The 19,371-nt window shown below is 46.5% G+C and overlaps 1 pseudogene; it reads right to left on the minus strand.

Moving 5' to 3' along the window:
• Positions 1 to 560: 560 nt before the first annotated feature.
• On the minus strand, positions 561 to 6,534 carry LOC101047016 (uncharacterized protein C2orf78-like; annotated as a pseudogene).
• Positions 6,535 to 19,371: the final 12,837 nt, after the last annotated feature.

Genomic DNA, 19,371 nt, shown 5'->3' on the forward strand with positions numbered 1-19,371 from the left:
TTAAATGTGTTTTCTCTAGAATAAGTTATCTCAGACTGTGAACTAATTTTTTTTTTTTTGAGGTGGAGTTTTGCTCTGTTGCCCAGGCTGGAGAGCAGTGGCACAATCTCAGCTCACTGCAACCTCCACCTTCCAGGTTCAAGCAATTCTCCTGCCTCAGCCTCCTGAGTGGCTGGGATTACAGGCATGTGCCACCACACCCAGCTAATTTTTGTACTTTTAGTAGATACAGGTTTTAACCATGTTGGCTGGGCTGGTCTCGAACTCCTGACCTCAGGTGATCCACCCACCTTGGCCTTCCAAAATGCTGGGATTACAGGCATGAGTCACCATGCCCAGCCATAATTCCTTCTAAGGCAGCCTTTGATTCAACCCCCGAAAGAAAACCCACAGTCAACAGCATCTCAAAACTCAAAAGCCTCTTTATTACTTATCTGTTAATTCTATTAGATTTCTTTATTGTTTTAAAGATATATTATCGGAATGAATAAATTAGTATCTATCTATTTGTTTGGAAAACCAGCTGGTATCCAAAGTAAAGCCAGCAGTCTCAGCAGCTCTTAGATTCTGTAGCCATAGTATTGAGAAATTGCCATATCTTTTTCCCTTTGGATGAAGAATTGCGGTTTCCCCAAAGAGGTGTGTTTGGCAACATTCTCACGCTCTTAGTGAGCCTTCCTCTTCATAGCGTCATGCTCTGGCCTCTGCTCTTTTGTGATGGGCGTTGACCCTACTGGCCCAGAAATGTCGGGTGTCCTCCACGGCCTGGGTTGTAAGCTGAAGTCTTGGATTAGAAATTGATTTTGAGGCTTGGGCCGTGACTGGAGATTGGTCACAGCAGTGGAAACAGGCTCCCACTGCAGAGAATAGCAAGATGATGTTTTGTAGGGTGCTGGCCTAGAAGCAGCAGACTGAGCGGCAGTAGGGGGCTGGTTAGGGTTGGCTGAACCAGGTTGGGTTGCATTGGTCAAAATTGGCTGAGCTGGTCTGGTAGGACCTGTCAAAGATGTGTTGGTAGGAGCCGATTGGAACGGATTGACTTCAGTTGACTGAGCTGAGTTAGTAGAACCAGGTCGAGCAGGGCAAGCCACAGCCACCCTACATGAGGCTGGAGGGTGTGGCTGCCAAGAAGCAGGTCAAGCTTGAGGTTTGTCCAGGGTTGGAAAGGGCAAAGGTACCAACCTGACCTTCCCAGGTGGTGGCAACTCATACTGGGATGGAGATGGACACTCTTTTTCAGCACTATCATCCAGTTTCTGTGCCTTGAGTTGAGTTTTCTCCGGGCCTTTCCCTTCACGTGAGGTATCCAGCCATGGTTTGAGAGCTGAGAATGGCCGGAGGTTCTGGGTGTTGCTTGAGCTTCCCAGAGTGTGGGAGGAAGAGAATCCAGTTTTCTTATTGGTCTTTTTCCCCAGTGCATGGAAAACTTGCACAGACTCTAGCATGTGCATGCCTAGGGAGCTTCGTGGCTTTTTGATGGTTTCTTGGCTAAGCTCAGGTTGAATTTTATTCCGCTTCATATTGGGAATGGTTTGCTTCTCTTCTACCTTGACTTTGGTTCCTGACTGCTTACTGTCTTCAGATTTCCTGGAGCTGTTCTCTCTGCTCCTTTTGACCTTCTCCTGCCCATGCCTCTTAGTTGTGCTGCTCCTGCTGGATGCGGCTTTGTGAGGTTTGTTGCTAGAATGCTTGCCCTTGCTCACAGAAGCACTGTCACTGGCGGTAGCACTGCAAGCAGTCACTTCTCCCTCTAATAGGCTCTCTGGGTTCTTTGGCTGGATTTTGGCCTTGGGAGCACCCTGGATAGGTTTGGCAGCTTTATACTTGTTCTTCCAGACTTGATCAGAGTGACCCTTTATGACACTTGACTTTTCTTGCACCTGATTTACCTTGATGGCACTGGGATCTTTGGCTTTCTTTGTGGAGGGACTTTTGGGTTGGTCAAGATCTTGTAAGGAACTGAAGATTGAGGGGAGGTGAGTATTCTCCACCAATGTAGTGATGTCTGCAAGATCACTGTTAGACTCAATCCCATTTTCAAGTATCCCTTGGCCCTCAAGACTCAGGCTGTTCTTTCTCAGATTGGTATTTTTGGAACCAGGCTGTTCCTCTTGGCCAAGAGGATCAATGCAGGACAGAAGCTGGTGAATTTCAGGGATTTCTAAAGGAAGCAGTGGAGGATCTTGATTTTCTTTTGGGAACTGGTAGGCATCTAGAGGTTTTGACAGCTTGGTTTTAATCTCATCCAAATTCTTATTCTCAGTTTTGTCCTGGCTTGGAGCTGGAGACAGTGTCAAGAGATTAGCTGGACTTTGAACTGGAGCTATCATTGAAATGTCCCCAAGCTCAGGTGATGGATTACTCTCAAGTAATAACTGGGTATTTCTGCTACTGCAGGACTTGGAGAATTCTGAAGTTTGTGCCAGACAAAATGTCTGGCTTGGAGATTGCAATCCCAGGGAAGTATCCATCCCCAGGGAAGTTTCCATCACTACAAAGGAATCAAGGAAGAAGTCAATCCTTGGTAATTGAGATGCTCCCCCTACACACCAATGTAGCAATAGGATACCTTTCTAACATGGGCTGGGCATTTCTGCTAGCTCTTCTTCAGGACCATGGACAAGACCCTGCATTAGGGGATAGGCAATGACTTTTCTCTTACTGGTTATCATTTGGTATGATTGTTTCTTGGCTTTCCTTGAATTTCATAGGGTTGTTGTAAGCCTAATAAAAAGTGAAAGTGATTTTTAAATAGGAGATGTTTTATAAAGCCTCACATTCTCATATAGGGTAACCCTTTACACCATGGACTAGGGGAGAGAGTGGAGCCCTTTCTCATGAAATATATAAGCAAGCACAGATTCTGAGCCTGTTTGTTTTGGAGAGCATCTCTGAGCAGAAGGTCTTAAATCCTATTGTAAGTTAAGAAAAATCTGAAGGTCAGTGCCAAGATAACACTTCTGAAGTGCCTTCTAAAGAGACTAAAGTAATACATTAAGGAAGGAAGTTACAGCATCTGGTGCAGAGGAACTCATCAGCCAGGGCACTAAAAAGTGTGGTATCTCTTGCGACTCTCTTAAATGTGACATACATGGTCATTATAGTGTTCCACTTTCCTGCTTAGAAGGTGTTCTTAGATAGAGTCTGAAAATGGAGAGCAATGCCCAAGAATAGTGGTTAAAGTCTCAGGACTTAAATTCTGCCTATCCGTGGGCTTACCGCTCAGCTATAAATTTGACCCTCCCTTTCAATGCTGTATTTATTCTCCTTTCTTGTTGTTTGTACTCACCTTGAAAACTGGTTTCTGTGATGGGTTGAGCAGACACAGAGTAGTACATCCCAGAAGTGGAAACTGTTGGTAGAACATTTGTGGGCCGAACCTCCTTCAGCACCATCACCATTTCTGGTTGATGGGCAGAGGCCCTATTTCCTGTAGATGACACAGAGCCATAGGATTGGAGCCGGGGGCCAAGTTCTCCAGATAGTTGAGGCCCCAGTGTGCCTGGGTTATAGTAATAGACCTGGCTTCCTTTCTGGTAGGGAAGTGACAGGCTATGGCCCTGCTGATTTGGAATTTGAGATTTTATCCCCTGAACAAGCCTGGCAGATAGTGTTGGATACAGAGGGACCACAATATTGGCATCTGAAGTTTTATGCTGGGCTGTCATAGACATGGAAGAGACAGCTGTGTTCTGATCAATGACAGTCACAGTGAAGTCCCTGAGTGAGGATGACTTCTTTGCTGTGCTTGCTGTAATGTCCCACTCGAAAACACCTGGGTAAGAGGCAGCTAAAGTAGAGCTGTGACTCTGGCCACTAACCCCGGACAACATAGCTGTCCTAGAATGTTGGTAAAGGTAGGCACTGCCCATGAGTGGCTGGAAAGAGGTGCCAGAGGCTGATGGCAGTAGCCATGCTGAGCCAACAGCTGGAACAGAAGCTCTGGAGAAGTTGGAGATGCTTCCTGTTAAGGAAGCTGCACTGCTCACCACAGGAAGAGAGAGCTGCAGAGAATTTGCTTTTCCAAGTAAAGAAGTATTTTGGAAATCTTCTGCAGGAAAGAAGAGAGAGATAAACAAACTGGTGAGATTGAGAAAATTTCACCTTATTTGAAGAATAGAATTATCTTAAGATTGTTGCAATCAGGAAGCCTCTAATACCGATACACACTGAGACACCAAAAGCCAAACACTTTATGATGGCCATGAGTGCTGAAGCAGTTTGGTCCTGTTCTGATGAACTTCGTTTGTGTCCATTACGGGCACAGATGTGCAGAAGACCCAAGAGGTCTGGGTTTGTACATTATTTCCTAGGCTAGAAGCAACCTTCTCCCTTCCCTATCTTTCCCTTGAATCTGGGTGAGTATTGATTCATAACTATTTCCTAGAATTGGAGCATTTTAGAACTGGGAGGTCCTTAAGAGAAGGACTTCATTTTATGAGTAACTGAGGCTGAGAGAGGTCAGATTGACCTGTTTAAGTTTTACCATTATGCTAGTATCATTACCATGACTACCTCGCTAGGACTCTTTTCTCTGAGCATAGACCAGAAACCAGGAGAAATAGAACTTTTAATATGGCGATTTTGGCCTACTAGAATATAGTACAGTTATCAGTTTTATAATCCTTACTGTCACATTTTGCTTCTACAGGTCATGTGACATTTCCTAGCGTTTGCCTCTAAGCCAGGCCATTGGTAGACCTGAAGCGTCGTTCTTTGCCCTCTTCAAGCCTGGCTTTTTATCCTAAGTCAAAATACTACCTAATAGTTTGAGAAGAAATGGTTTTGTGTGTGTGTGTTCGTTTCTTTTTTGACAGAGTCTTACTCTGTCACCAAGGCTGGAGTGCAGTGGCTTGGCCTCCGCTCACTGCAACATCTGCCTCCTGGGCTCAAGCAATTATCTTGCCTCAGCCTCTCAAGGAGCTGGGATTATAGGCGCACACCACTGCACATGGCTCAGTTTTTGTATTTTTAATAGAGATAGGGTTTCACCTTGTTTGCCAGGCTGGTCTCGAACTCCCGACATCAAGTGATCTGCCCCCCTTGGCCTCCCAAAGTACTGAGATTACGAGGTGAGCCACCTTGCTGGGCCTGGAAGCATCATTTCTAAAACACGTTTCTAAAATGTTTATATTAAAAACTTTCAAGTGTCATCTATGTTCAAAAGGGCAACAGAAAAAAACTGAATGTGACTTCTGATAAGCTGCTTTTTCTAGGGATACTCTATTCTAGGCTGTTTCCTTCCTAGTTTATTGATCTAAGCGTTTGCTAAAACCAACTTCATTTTGCCCTATTCTGAATAGATTTCACTCTGTTGTCTTTCTGCTTTTCTTCTAAAATTTAAAATACATTTTTTTTCTCTTGAAATCATTGTGTCGTTCTCTAGAGCATATCCCAAGGGTAAGTGTAGGGGACCTGGTCCTTCTGCTTTCATTTAAAATCCCAAATTCCTACCCTAGAATATCTTCCTCCTTATAACCCAGTACTCTTCATTGTCTCTTTCCATCTAGTTCAGAGAGGAATCTCCAGAGCATGACTATTATTTTTGTTTGTTTGTTTGTTTGTTTGTTTGTTTGAGACAGGGTCTCGTCTTGTCACACAGACTGAAGTCCAGTGATGTGAACATGGCTCACTGCAGCCTTAACCTCCTGGGCTCAAACCGTCAACTGATCCTCCTACCTCAGCCTCCTGAGTACCTGGCATGCCCCAACACCTAGCTGATTTTTAAAAAAAGTTTGTAGAGATGGAGTCTTGCAATGTTGCCCAGACTGGTCTCGAATTCCTAGGCTGAAGCGACTGTCCCATCTCAGCCTCCCAAAGCACTGAGATTACAGGTGGGAGCTACCATGCCCAGCTGAATAATAAAAATATCACTACACATCACTAAATATAAAATAGTGAAGTTGAAATATTAGTGAGGGAGATGTCCTCCCAAAGTGCTGAGATTACAGGTGGAGCCACCGTGCCTGGCTGAATATTTAAAACATCACTAAATTTAAAATAGTGAAGTTGAAATATTAGTGGAGGGAGACTATTACACATGAACCACCTCAGAATATGTTGCTAGTTTTCTATGCCACTTAGGTTTTTTTCTCTGTTTCTTTTGAAACAAACACCCTCAAAAGTGTCTGATTTCATTTTCTATGCGTGTGCCCTTTAAGACTCAGCGTTAGAAAACAAAGGGGCCAGAGGGAATAACCAATCTATTATCCTAATGTAACAGATGAGGAAACAGATTTTGTGAGAGAATAAAAGAGTCCTCTAAAGTCACACAGCTGGTAAATGTCAAAGCCAAAACTGAAATGAGGTCTCTTAGATTTCTACTTGAATACTTTCCCTGTTATTCCAAGCTGTTTGGGACTATAGGGGTAAAGAAATCTAAAGTTAGGGGGAAAGAAGTCAAATGAAAAACTGTCAAGAAAGTTTCTCTCTTTACCTGACATGGTCAGAGAAGAAGAAACATCAACCGTAGATACAAGGGATGAAGAGACGATCCTAGTTGGATATCTGAGTGGCTGAAACCAAGGAGTGCATGTGTCCAGTATGAAGGCCACTGGTCACACTGGTCACTGGCCACCTGCGATGATACAAATTTACAGGCAACCCCAAGATTCTACCAGGTGGCAGTAGGCTTGGTGAGATAATGATGTCACAAAGCAGGCAGTTTAAAGGTGTGTGATAGCCAATAGGGAGGCCAGATTCCCGAGAAGATGGGATTGGCTGGCAGAGGTGGTAGGAAAGCTGAAACAGTGCTAAGTGGCTGAGTTCCGGGGTCCTGCAAGATCATCTCAGTGTTTCTTATACATGTTCACTAATATCATTGACTAATTTTTATATCTTATATGTCATATTTCATAGTATGTAATACTATACATTTATAATTGTATAGTACATACACAGTATCCCCGTGGAGAAAGGAAAGGGACATCTAAGCTGAGCAATTACAGTTGTTCTAAAAGCATTTCGGTTAACCTGATTAATGAATTTACTGCTGCTTTTAAGGGCCAAAGGAAGAGATTAAAGAGCCCTCTTTTGTACCTTGGCTGAGGAGCTAACTTCATTGACTGCCCTTGTAGGAAATGATGTGGTCCCAAGCTCCTCTCTTTTAATTTCTTCTCCTTGAATCCTACCTTCCTTGGGCTGGCCCAGGCTGGGCCAGTTTGGACTTGGATCTCTCTTCTGCTCTTCTTTTTTCCCCTTGATTTTAGGCACTGTGTCTGGGCCAAGCCTTGATCTTGCATTTTTACACTCATAGATACGACTTTCTGTCAACTTGCAGAGCAAGGGTCTTTTCAGTGTTGTGACGTTTGGAAAACGGACTCTGCTCATGAGAAGCAAACACCAGAGAGGTGGAAGACAAGGCTGACTGCAGACCTTCCCTTTTCTAGCCTTTGGCCACAATTCTTTTGGCCATAGTTTGCTACCTCTGGCTCCTTGGGCCATGCAGACATCTTGTCATCTTTCTCTTTTATACATGAGAAGCATTCAGGGTACTTCCTTCTCACGTAAAAGGATCCAGTGTGGCAGTTACAGCCTCCTCTCCATTGCAAACAGCCACTGTGGAATCTTGGGCCTTTAGAATTCTCTGTCGGCCATCCTTGGGTACATGGGCCAGGCAAAATGAAGAGTTGAATTTAGTGGAGAATACGAAGGAGGTAAGGTGAGGGTACAGGAACAAAGAGATTTCTGTGGATTTTTTGGTTTCTGTGAGGAACAATTGCACACACTTATTTTGTATTAACAGAACAGACAAATTCAGTATTTTTTTATGTAGCTAGATAGTCCAGAAACTTGCATGACTTTTGTACACTGAAGAAAATAATCAGATTTTTCCATTTTGTTTCATGTCATATTGCTTCATTTATATCATTCATTAGTATGTCTATAGAATGTAGACTGCTTTTATCTTATTATTTTTATTTATTTATTTGTTTTTGAGACAGCATTTCACACTTGTCTCCCAGGCTGGAGTGCAGTGGCACGATCTCAGCTCACTGGAACCTGCACCTCCTGGGTTCAAGCGATTCTCCTGCCTCAGCCTCTTGAATAGCTGGGATTACACGTGCCCACCACCATGCCCGACTAATTTTGGTGTTTTTAGTAGAGATAAGGTTTCACCATGTTGGCTCCTGACCTCAGGTGATGTGCCCACCTTGGCCTCCCAAAGTGCTGGGATTATAGGCGTGAGCCACCATGCCCGACCTATAGATTGCTTTTAAATGCCCTGGTTTTTCTACATGTTTTTTTTTCTTGTCATATTTTTAAGGAATACAACATTGCAAGACATACTGCATGTTTTTCTCATAATAGTTGTTTCTTTTGAGACATCATGAACTATCTTGGCCTGATAGGTTTTGTGGAGAAAATCAAAGAGGGATGTGTGAAAAAGGCACTGTGGTGAGTTGTGCTGTGTGCTCAAAGAAAGAAAGAGATGTCTGCAGTCAGCTCAAGTTGACCTGGATTGCCTTGGTTTTTGTTTTCCTAGTTAGTGCTTTTCTCACTAACTTCTCTTATAACTGTGATAAATGAGTTAGGGCTGAGTTGCTGGTGATTTTGGTGTGGAATAAGCTGGTTTGGGGGAGGAAATCTGTGGATAGAACCATTTTCCTTGATGGTAAGCTTTTAGAGACACCTGAATTGATTTTTTTTTTTTTTTTTCTTGAGATGAAGTCTCCCTCTGTCACCTAGGCTGGAGGTCAGTGGCGTGATCTTGGCTCACTGCAACCTCCGCCTCCTGTGTTCAAGCCATTCTCCTGCCTCAGCCTCCCAAGTAGCCTGGACTACAGATGTGAGCCACCACGTCTGGCTAATTTGGGGGCAAATTTTTGTATTTTTAGTAGCGATGGGTGTTCACCACGTTGGCTAGGCTGGTCTCAAACTCTTGATCTCAAGTGATTTCGCCTGCCTTGGCCTCCCAAAGTGCTGTGATTATAGGCTGGGGTCACTGAGCTCGGCCAGAATATTTTATAATTTAATGTTAAATTTGAATGTGGACTGGGTGTGGTGGCTAATACCTGTAACTCCAGAATTTTGGGAGGCCAAGGCAGGCAGATCACTTGAGGTCAGGAGTTCAAGAGCAGCCTGGCCAACTTGGTGAAACCCCATCTCTACTAAAAATACAAAATTAGCCAGGCGTGGTAGCACACGCCTGTAGTCCCAGCTACCCGAGAGACTGAGGCAAGAGAATCATTTGAACCCAGGAGGCAAAAGTTACAGTGAGCTGAGGTCGTGCTACTGCACTCCAGCCTGGGTGACAAAGCGAGAACCCGTGTCAAGAATAACAACAAATAATTAAATATTCCTAATTGTAAGTTTGCTATGTTCAGCTAACATGTCTTTTTCTTTCACCAGTTAACAATTTACATATATTGACACATTTTTAATGATGTGGAAATTTTCAGAATTGTAAGTGTTTGTGTATTTAAAACTGGTTGAAATATTACTGTCTCAAGAGTGTTAATAAATCTAGTAGCTGGGGTTACAGGTGTGTGCCACCATGCATGGCTAATTTTTGTATTTAGTAGAGATTGGATTTCACCATGTTGGTCGGGCTGGTCTGGAACTCCTGACTTCAGGTGATCCACCCGCCTCGGACTCCCAAAGTGCGGGGATTACAGGCGTGAGCCACTTGTCCCAGCCCCTTTCACAGGAGCATTTGTCTCAAGCAGAAGCTGCAGTCTCAACACTTGTTGCCTGCCATACCTGAAAAGTAGTTGGTCAAGATTTGGGATTACAGAAGAAGGTTGAGGCAGGGTGGGCGCAATGGCTCACACTTGTAATCCCAGCATTTTGGGAGGCCCAGGCGGGTGGATCAATTGAGGTGAGGAGTTGGAGACCAGCCTGGCCAATGTGGTGAAATCCTGTCTCTACAAAAAATACAAAAATTAGGCCAGGTGCAGTGGCTTATGCCTGTAATCCTAGCACTTTGGGAGGCCAAGGCAGGCAGATCACCTGAGGTCAGGAGTTTGAGACCATCCTGGCCAGCATGGCGAAACCCCATCTCTACTAAAAATGCAAAAATAAGCCAGGCTGATGGCAGGTGCCTGTAATCCAAGATACTCGGGAGATGGAGGCAGAAGAATCACTTAAACCCAGGAGGTAGAAGTTGCAGTGAGCCAAGATCATGCCACTGCACTCTAACCTGGGTGACAGAGCAGGACTCCATCTCAAAAAAAGAAAAAAAGATTGAGTTTAAAGCTGGAGGTAGTAAATGCCAAACAATGAAAAAAAAAAAAAAACTTTTGGCCCTCCCTGATGACAGAGGGACACCCTTCTAAACTGCCTTCCATCTCTCTCATAGATGCCTTTCATATCCAGCACGACCTTTTTTTTTTTTTAAGACAGTGTCTCACTCTGTCACCTAGGCCGAAGTGTGCAGGGGTGTGCTTGGCTCACTGCAACCTCCACCTCCTGGGGTCAAACGATTCTCCTGCCTCAGTCTCCCGAGTAGCTGGGATTACAGATGTTGTACCACCATGCCCAGCTAAGTTTTTGTATTTTTAATAGAGATTTCACCATGTTGCCAGGCTGGTCTTGAATTCCTGTCCTCAGGTGATCTGCCCACCTCAGGCCACCGAGTGCTGGGATCACAGGTGTGAGCCACTGAGTCCAGGCCAGTGCAACTTTCTGAAGTCCTTCTGAACCATCGAGGAGCGGCTCTGCTGCAGGTCTCTGCAGAAGCAGTGACTGCCCCCTCAGGGTGTGAGAAGGTGAAGTTCGGTGTGCAATGCAGAAGGCTTATGTAATTTATCCACATCCTTTCTCTCCTCCACAAAAGAAGGAAGTATTTGATTATATAATCTTATCAATTTCACTATTCCCAATCATTTACTATCCCAATTTTCCGGAACACTTTCCACCAACCACTTTGGAAAGGGCTACTTAGGGCGGGTGAGGTGCCTCACAACTGTAATCTCAGCACTTGGGAGGCCGAGGCGGGTGGATCGCTTGACCCTAGGAGTTCGAGATCAGCTGGTCAATGTGACAAAACTCTGTCTCAATATAAAATACAAAAAATAGCCTGGTAAGGTGGTGCTCCCCCGTAGTCCCAGCTACTCAGGAGGATGAGGAAGAATTGCTTGAGCCCAGGAAGTTGAGGCTGCAATGAACTGAAATTGTGCCACTGCACTCCAGCCTGGGCAACCGGAGTGAGATCCTTTCCAAAAAAAAAAAAAAAAAAAAAGGTGGCGGGGTGGCGGGGTGGCGGGGGTACCTAGCACCTTCCCCACAGCCCGGTCCTCCAAGCACAGAAGACAGCTTCCAGATGTCCTTGTGTACCGCCTGGTCACTGCTGTGTTCCTGCTGTGGAACTGGGGGAGCTCAATGCTTAAGCACTAAGTCGTATCACCTCTGTCACATCACTAATGTGCCGAAGGAATTAGAAAGAAGATCATAGTATTCCAGGGAAGTCTCCGAGAATTAATCAACCTGGAGAAACTTGCAGGTCAGGTTCCAAACCACTGAATCAAGTTGTCAGACAGCTCAATAGCTGCTGGGGTCCCAGGTGCCCTGAGGGCCAGACAGGGCTCATTTGCTAATGCCACAGGCACCTGAGCTTTTTCTGTACTCGCCTGGTGTGCAAGCAAAATCATGAGGCGCAGTTTTCACACTTCCATCCAAGTGGCACAGCAAATATTTAGAATTAGATCCTGTGTGGGCTTCACAATGGACTCAAGCTGTTCTCCGTCACTGTGGACGCTGCCCCCTGTTCAAGTACCACCTTTTTTTCCTTATAAATGTACATATTAAGCTTTCAGGCAAATACAGCTTTGAATTTTCCACCTTTATTCTTTCCCCAAGATCTCATTGTAATGTCAGCTACCAAGAGAAAAATCCAAGAAGGCAGCTCTCCTACAAACCCCAAGGAACCAGCATCCAAGTAAGAGGACTGACCAAATTTGTTCCACCCTGCAAGTAAAATTCCATGAAACACTTACATGGTAAATCACTAGGGAATGTTTTATTGGCAGCGCTGGCTCTTGTGTGTGTGGGCCGGGTGCAGTGGCTCACACCTGTAATCCCAACATTTTAGGAGGCAGAGCAGGGAGGATCCCTTGAGCCCAGAAGCTCAAGACCAGCCTGGGCAACACAGGGAAACCCCAACTCCACATTAAAAAAAAAAGGACTGGGAGGGAAAGCAAATAGTTCAGACACTTTGACAGATAAAATTGGTCAGAGTTGCTTGCCGTTCCTCGAATTAGAGCAAAAATAAATTTTACAATATAATCTAAAAGAACTCCGTGCTGATTCTTAAGATTTAGGCTGGGTGCAGTTCCTCACATCCTGTAATCTCAGCATCATGGAGTTCGAGGCGGGTGGATCACCTGAGGTTAGGAGTTCGAGACCAGCCCAGCCAACATGGTTAAAACCTGTATCTACTAAAAGTACAAAAATTAGCTGGGTGTGGTGGCACATGCCTGTAATCCCAGCCACTCAGGAGGCTGAGGCAGGAGAATTGCTTGAACCTGGAAGGTGGAGGTTGCAGTGAGCTGAGATTGTGCCACTGCTCCCCAGCCTGGGCAACAGAGCAAAACTCCACCTCAAAAAAAAAAAAAAAAAAAAAATAGTTCGCAGTCTGAGATAACTTATTCTAGAGAAAACACATTTAACCAAATATGCCAGTAAATTGAAATATTTTAGTTATTTCTTCAATAAGAGAATGTTTCACAAAAATGGTCTGTTTCTTCTAAATAGGATAAATACTAAGATTCTTTTGTTCTAGAGACCATTACTATATTGAGTTGATAATCTCATTGCTCTTTATTAAATAAAACAATGTGTCTATAAGGCTTAGTTTGCAATTTTCCAATGTATAATTTATTCATGTTTATTTAAAACTAAATATTTCTTTTTATAGTTATATGTCAAAAAATAATGGTAGGTTTTAATGGCTAACTTAAAATATAAATGAGGAAAACACACATTTGCCATACCAGTAGCTGGTTTTAACTTTTTTTAGAGGAAATACTATAATTTAAAAAAGGTTGTAAAATATTTAACAGAATTTCCAGTTATGATTTCCAAATGTAAAGATTTAAAACATAATTTATACAAAACTAAAAATGAGAAGGACTCATTCTTGCTTTTCCCTTTTCTTAAAAATTCAGACAATTTGTCACGGAAAGTTCGGCACGTGATAGCAGCTGCAGCCTCAGTCCCCCTTGGAATCGCTGTCCCTCCACGTGGGGACACAGCGCCGCACTGAGGACAGCAACACGTCTTCAATCTGCTTCTTAGGGTTTTCCTCCAGGTCGGTCCTAATTGCTCCAGATTCAGACAGTTTCCACTCCAACTCTACAAGATAAAGAATAAGCAAATTACCTAAGGCGCTGCGCTCCAAAGGTTCCCCCAGCCTAAGTCCATCAAGCTAGTTTTTTCTGAGTAGCAAATACAATTATCAAAGTGTCTGAACTATATGCCTGACATAATGGCTCACACTTGTAATCGCAACACTTTTTGGGAGGCTGAGGCATGAGGATCACTTGAGGCTAGGAGTACAAGACCACCCTGGGCAACATAGTGATACCCTCATCTCTAAACAATTTTAAAAAATCAACTTGGTAGGCCAAGTGCCATGGCTCAGGCTTGTAATCCCAGCACTTTCGGTAGCCAAGCGTGGGGATTGCTTAAGCCGAGAAGTTCCAGACCACCCTGGGCAACAGGGTGAAAACTTAGCCAGGCATGGTGGCGTGTGCCTGTGGTCCCAACTACTCCGGAGGCTGAGGTGGGAGGATCACTTTGCAGGTGCAAGGGGTGCCTGGTGTGCAGACGGAAAAGCAGGCCAAAGCCACTAACGCAGCTGGCAGTGTCAGGGACAACTGGGCCCCACGATCTCAGCCTGGACCTATCATAAGCTTGCAGAGTTAAGAGAGCATCAGGACACATGGCAGCCCGTGTTTTTACAATTTGCCATCCGGAACCCTTCACCATCTCACTCTGTCAGTGAAGTGGACGTGGCTGGGGTCCCCGTCACCATTTGACAGCAAAGACCCAAGGGGATGAATGGCACACAGCATCTGGTGTCACACAGACTGTGACTGGAGTCCAGGCACAGTCTTTCACTAGCTGTGTGACCTTAGGCAAAGGACTTGACCTCTCTGTGCCTCAGTTTCCCCATCTGTAAAACAGGGGCTAAAATAATGCTCATTGGACACAGTGACTGGGATTAGAGGTAACAAATATAAAATGAACATAAGCTCCCCAAGTGCAAAGGTTTCTGCCCTTCTTGTTCTCTGCCATTTTCCACGTGCCCAGAACAGCACTTGGCACATAGCAGGTGCTCAACGAATGTAAATGGGGTAAAAACACAAATGAAATCTACAAATGATGCTGCCGTTCCTTGTCATTACTGCTGCTGTTTAGGCTATAGGTGACTCACCTAAGGCCACACAGCTGTTCAATGCATAGCCTGGAGTCCAAGATGGCTCTGTTCATCCCAACCTGGTGCAGTGCCCTGCACACAGGGAACCACGTTTTTAATGAGCTCTGTCTCTAGGAAATGAGAAGACTCCCCAAGCAGCTCCAGGCTAGGATGATGAGATTTTAACATCTGCTGCCACCTCAGTAACTAATGGAGGGTGCTAGGGATGTGGGAGCTTTCAGGGGAGGGGGCTCTTCTCTGGGATTTGGGTTCCATCTGGGCCCCAGCAGGTCAGCAGGGTTTCTCCAGGTAGCTCTGCCCATAATGTTCCCCCTGAGGACCCTCCATGCTGGAAAAGGGAACACTTGCAGGGGTGTCTGCCTATAAGAAGGGGCGCACACACCTAAGAGGCAAGGTCCCCCGTTTCTGGTACAATATGCTGTCTCTCCTCAGCTCCTCCTGCTCTCCCTCCAACTGCAGGCCCTGAGGCTGGCCCTGGGCACCAGTCCCCAGAGCCGTCAGTCACACCTGGGTCTTCCGGGGCTGCAAGAAGATCCAGGCTGAAGGGAGGGACGTGCCAACGGGACCAAGCTGCAGACCCGCTTTGCAGGGAGGCAAGGGGTAGCCCCCCACAGCCTGTCCATCGGCCCCACAAATGGCTATCCAAGAACGGCTGCTGACCTGGGCCACCGCCTCCACCCTGATCAGACCACAGGATCCCACCAGCTCCCACCGTGGCTAGACCGCCCTCGGTACCCGGGGGAAAAAGAACTTGGACTTCTCAGCTAAAGGAAGCCAAGCTTTGCTCCTGGATGTGAGCTCATGTGACCAGGGGTCATTTTACAGACCAAGAAACTAAGGCTTGTCTGGGCTTGGTGGCTCACCCCTGTAATCCCAACACTTTGGGAGGCTGAGATGGGAGGATCACTTGAGCCCAAGGCTTTCAGATCAGCCTGGGCAACACAGCAATACCTCATCTCTGCTTGAAAAAAAAGAAAGAAAGAAAGAAAGAAAGAAAGAAAGAAACTCAGCAATGTCTGGTGGCATGTGGCTATAGTTCCAACTGCTCGGGAGGCTGAGTGGGGAGGATCCTTTAAGCCCAGAACTTGGAGGCTGCAGTGGGCTATGACTGCATCACTGCACTCCAGCCTGGGCAACAGAACAAGACTGTCAAAAAACACATAAAGAGAGAAGGAAAGGGAAAGAGAGAAAGAGAGGCTCAGGGAGGCCCAAGGTCACAGGCCAAGCCAGTGGCACAAAGCCCTTTTCCATCCCAAGCAGGGAGAGAGGTAGGAGAGCCAGGTGAGGGATCGGGTGGTCTCTTGGCTGCCACGGCCTCCTGGGCTCTCACCCACCCAGGCGCCTGCAGGCTGCTGTTAGGTTGAGCTCCTGCTGGGGGCCTTTGAACCAGCAGTGCAGGATCTTATGGTCCTGGCTGTTCTCAGCAAGGATCTCACCCTGCACGGATGCGTTCCAGGATGACTTGAGTTCGCTCCAGCTGTGGAAGAGGCTCTGTGCCAAGACTGTCACCATGGAAACCTGCAATGAGGTGGGGAGGGGACCAAGGCCTTTGAACACCCTGTTTCCTCCCCCTGGGATACCCTTTCATCTCTTTCCTATTCATCCCTCACAAGCCCTTCAGTGCCGTTTCTGTGAGGCCTAACCTGACGGGTGCAGGCAGGCTAGTTTTCTCTACAGGGCCCTGAGACAAGAAGAGAAACTCCTCTGTGTTGCCCCAGCCTTGAGCTGACATAACTTCCCTGTCTCCTCTTCAGTTTGTGGAGAGAATCTGACCTCACTGGGCCGCTACTACTAGTAGCCAGGGTGTCTGTAGCCTGAAGGGTACATGCTGGCAGGTGGCCTTCTCTCCCTGCACCATCACTGTGGTCTTTGGGAGTCCTAGGAAGAGCTGGGTGTGATCCAGCTGGTTTCGGGGCTGGGGGAGGCAGGACACTTGCAGCCCCCACCTGGCACAAGCCCCACACGGTACTCGGTGCCCTGCTGGCCCCCATCCCTTGTTCACACACCTCAGGGGCCTCACAGGGAGAAGTGACAAGGACAAGGCAGGGTTTGGGCGTGGCTGGGCCTCCAATCAAACACGAGAACTTCGTACCACCTTGTCCCATGTCACTGACTCTTGGTTCCCCACTGCCAACTTCCCCATTTCCTTGAATGGCACTTCCATCCTTCCTGATGCTTGAGCCAAAACCTCTGAGCCATTTATTTCCTTTCTGTCACTCCTTCCCCACCACCAATCCGTCAGTAAATCTGGCATCTCCAGGATGTGGACGCTTGCTGGCACCTTCACTGCCACCACCCTGGGCCAGGCTGTCATGCCCTCTGACTGAAGGGCAGGAGCCAGCTGGTCACCCACACCTCGAGCTCCTGTCTGGGCACCCTCTGCTACACAGAGGCCTCCTCATGGTCCCTAGCATCACCACCACTCTTGACTCCACCCTGATGCCACCCAGCGCTGCCTCAGAGGGAACTATGCTGCCCTCAGATGAGCCCGGTCAGGCCCGGACCTTCCCCACCTCCTCCCATCACCCAGTACAGGGAGAGAGTCCGTGCGCCAGGCTCCCTCAGCTCTGTGGATGACACTCATGAGTTTTCTCCCAAACCCGTTCTTGCTTCTGCACAGAACACCTGCAGAGTAGCAACTTCATGACATGCAGTAGTCGGCATGAAAGCGACTTAACGTCCTAGAAATTTTCACTCCGGTTTTTTTGACAAGTAGAATGTCTGTCTACCTGTCTCCAAAGTATGGTTCCACTTGCTTTCTTATTTTATTTCTCTCCCCGTCAGCTGCTAAGCAGCAAGATGGGAAATCTAGATTGTCTTTTTTTAGTCTACTTCCCTACATCACATAAGAACTAACTCTGAGGCGAGGCACAGTGGCTTATGCCTGTAATCCCAGCACTTTGGGAGGCCAAGGTAGGCAGATCACCTGAGGTCAGAAGTTCAAGACCAGCCTGAACAACATGGAGAAACCCTGTCTCTACCAAAAATACAAAATCAGCCAGGTGTAGTGGCACATGCTTGCAATCCCAGCTACTTAGAGGCTGAGGCAGGAGAATCGCTTGAACCTGGGAGGTGGAGGTTGCAGTGAGCCGAGATCATGCCATTGTACTCCAGCCTGGGCAACAAGAGCTAAATTGCATCACACACACACAAAGAACTAACTCTGATAGTTGTAGAGACTGGGATGGCCAAACTTCACACATCTGTGAGCTGCTATCTCTCCACAGGCCTCAGCTTTTATCCATCTCTGCACCAGAAAAAGATCTCAGTGGCAGGGGACCAGGCATGTGCTGGGGGCTGAGCACTGCTCACCTGGAGGTAGGTGGTAGCTGGGGTGTAGACCTGGATATTGCCTTCCCTGTTGGGGCCCTGACTCCTGCAGGCCACGCTGACCACCAGGTCCTTTAGGGTCCAGGCCTTGCCCAGCATCAGCTCCAGGACAGCTTGGGACACAGCTTGGTGTGGCCAGTACAGCCTATGAGCTGCAGAGACCATCAGCCATGGACTATCCAGGTTCAAGGCTCTGGCGAGAGACAGAGAAGGAGAATCTGGTATGCGGGGCAGAGAAGAAGCTTCTAGCAGGCAGCAAGAGGTCCCCAGGGTCTCGTCACAGCCTCGATGGGAAAAACAGGGAAAAACTAGGTATGAGGGAACTTTCTGCGATATTAGCAATGTTGTGACTCGTGACAGGGGTTTGGATCACACAGGTGTATATGGAGATGTATGCATTTCACTCTGCTTAATGAAACTCATGCTGAAACGTTTAGGGTGAAATGTATCAATGTCTACAACTTACTTTGAACTGCATGGAAATAATAAGAGGGCTGGATAGGTGGGGAGAGGTGATGAGGTAAGTGGGGTAAACTGTTAATAGCAGAAGCTAGTATGAGAGGATGCTGGTGATCACCGTACCATTCACCCAACTCTTCTGAATGCTTGCAGTTTTTTCCTAATAAAAGGTTGGAAGGCCGAGCACAGTGGCTCATGCCTGTATTCCCAGCACTTTGGGAGGCCAAGTTGGGAGGATCACTTGAGTCTAGAAGTTTGAGACCAGCCTGGACCCCATATCTACAAAAAAATACAAAAATTAAGCAGGCATGGTGGTGCTTGCTTATATTCCCAGCAACTTGGGAGGCTGAGGTGGAGGCTGCAGTGGCTGTGATGGTGCCACTGCATTCCAGCTTGGGCAAGAGAGGGACACCCTGTCCCAAAAACAAAAACACAGGTAGAAATGCTGAGGACTGTGAAGAAAAACAACTAAGAAGGAATTTGATAAAACTTTGGTAGGTCAGCAAAGACTTCTCGGAGGAAGTGACAATTTACCTGATACCTAAATGAAAGACAAAGGGGAGCCGATCAAAGGGTCAGGCCACCCACCCCTTCTGGAGACAGAAGGCTTATTGTCTGGGGAAACTGAGGCAGACAGGCTCAGATGCAGGGACAAAGACACAGTGAGTTGAGAACAGGGAGGTGCTGAAGAGTGGGCAGCCTGGTCCCTGCCCAGCTGCTTTCTTCCCACAGGAAATGGGAAGATGGCACCACAGAAGAACAGAAGGAAGGCACGGATCCCTGGAGATCTGGGTCCCCAGGCAATTGCTTGATTGACAGGGAAGCCCATCGGTCAGCACATGCTGCCACATACACATAGCGCTCTTTCCAAACACGTTTGGAGTTTCCAATTAGTTTTCTATTTCATTCATGTTTCTTGCATGGTGATAAAGATCTTATTTCACTTTATAGATCACAGTTGGGACCTGGCAAACTCGGGACCTCCAGAACATCTGTCTGGTGGCTCAGGTATTTATTTATTTATTTATTTGCTTTTGAGGTCGTGGTCATTCATTTATTTCTCATTACATTGGGCTGGGCCAAGAGTCACGAACCAGTGTATAGATTATGTTATTCTGTTGCTTTCAGACAGAATTGGGATCCAGGTTCTTATTGCCTCTCAAGTTCAAGACCTGGATCAGAAACAGAAGAGAGCGGCCACC

This window comes from Saimiri boliviensis, chromosome 1 (assembly GCF_048565385.1).
Source record: "Saimiri boliviensis isolate mSaiBol1 chromosome 1, mSaiBol1.pri, whole genome shotgun sequence".
Classification (NCBI taxonomy): Eukaryota; Metazoa; Chordata; class Mammalia; order Primates; family Cebidae; genus Saimiri; species Saimiri boliviensis.